General features: G+C 41.8%; 1 protein-coding gene across 1 annotated transcript in view; it reads right to left on the reverse strand.

The window, feature by feature from the left end:
* LOC128250373 (cadherin-related family member 3-like) overlaps positions 1-1,848 on the reverse strand; it is a 15,443-nt gene that overhangs the window by 10,457 nt on the left and 3,138 nt on the right. The gene's annotated exons all lie outside the window — the stretch shown is intronic.

The raw sequence follows: 1,848 nt of genomic DNA on the forward strand, positions 1-1,848 counted from the left end.
CATACGGGTGGAGTCTTGTGGAGATGCTCCTTCACACCGGACAAAATCTGTCCCCTTTGCTAACATACGGGTGGAGTCTTGTGGACATGCTCCTTCACTCCGGACAAAATCTGTCCCCTTTGCTTACATACGGGTGGAGTCTTGTGGAGATGCTCCTTCACTCCGGACAAAATCTGTCCCCTTTGCTAACATACGGGTGGAGTCTTGTGGAGATGCTCCTTCACACCGGACAAAATCTGTCCCCTTTGCTAACATACGGGTGGAGTCTTGTGGACATGCTCCTTCACTCCGGACAAAATCTGTCCCCTTTGCTAACATACGGGTGGAGTCTTGTGGAGATGCTCCTTCACTCCGGACAAAATCTGACCCCTTTGCTAACATACGGGTGGAATCTTGTGGAGATGCTCCTTCACTCCGGACAAAATACTTAGCGCTCTTTACGTTTTGAGTTCAAATCCTGCCGAAGTCAACTTTACTTGATCGATAAAAAAGTACCAGTCAAGCGCTGAGGTTGATGATATTGACTTATCCTTTCCCTTAACCTTAAAATTGCTGGCCTTGTGCCAAAATTTGGAACCATTTTATTTTGCAAGAAAGGTGGCAGACTGGTAGAATCGGTAGAACGCTGGACAAAATGCTTAGCGGCGTATCTTCCTGCTCTTTACGTTCTGAGTTCAAATACCGCCGAGGTTGATTTTGCTTTTCAGCCTTTCGAAGTCAATAAAATATGTACCACTCAAACACTGAGGTCGGTGATATCGATTTACCCCTTATCCTTTAGGATAAAGGGTAGGGGTAAAGCCATGAGATTGTTGACAAGTTTTTCCGCCATGTAAGGGTAATTTACCCAGTATTTCTGCTGTTCTAACGGCAACTCCGCGTTCGAGAAAATACCTTCTTAATTTTTATCATACAATACATAGATAGATAGATACTTATGTACATACAAACACATGTATACATGTGTGTGTGTGTGTGTGTGTGTGTGTAAATATAAACAAATATTTGCTTTTTATTAGAAGCGTCGAAGGCGGCGTGTCGGCAGAATCGTTAGCAACGCCGGCATTACTTGTTGCGTTCTGAGTTCAAAGGCTGCCAAGACCGTCTTTGCCTTTCATCCTTTCGGTGGGTCGTAATCGACAAGGGCAAGCCCCTTCTCTAGAAAATTGTGCCATTGTGCCACAATTTGAGATCGTTTAACTCGGTGGGGTGTTTGTCGTTTTCTTTTTTTTTGTGTGCTTTTAAAAAACATGCACTCTTCAATTTGTTCTTTAGTTTTCTTGTGTCTAACTTCAAATACTTGAGTATGATCTTGGTTCGAATTATTGTCATAGAGTGGATTCTAATGCTGTTAGTGGACACCATCTGCAATAGATATTTAGTTTAGTTTTGAATAAGAAAAAGTGAGTCCTGTTAGCTTCTGTGAAAAGTGAAATAATTTAACGTTTCGGTCATTTGTCCTTTTTCGGAGACAAAGAGTGGATATAAAATCATTGTAGAGAAGGTGATGTGGGAAGAGACACAAGAAAGCTAATGAGAGAGGTGGTATAGATAGTGTGAAAAGTTAAAATTGGGGTGACGGAGTAAAAGATCTAAGTTAGTTGAAATGAGAAGATAGTATTCAGGTTGTACCTCTGTGCAAAGACAGTTCCACACTGCGACCAGTTTATCTAGATTTATTTTCTACAGCAGTTGTCGGTAATACGTTAGTGTCCTAGTATCAATAGACAATTTCTTTTTCCACTTCGGTAGAAAAACGAAATCAGCAGACGATGTTTTCCTTCCTCTAATAGGCACACACACACACACACACACACACACACACACACACACACACACACACACACA

Source organism: Octopus bimaculoides, chromosome 20 (genome assembly GCF_001194135.2).
Source record: "Octopus bimaculoides isolate UCB-OBI-ISO-001 chromosome 20, ASM119413v2, whole genome shotgun sequence".
In the NCBI taxonomy this organism is placed as follows: domain Eukaryota; kingdom Metazoa; phylum Mollusca; class Cephalopoda; order Octopoda; family Octopodidae; genus Octopus; species Octopus bimaculoides.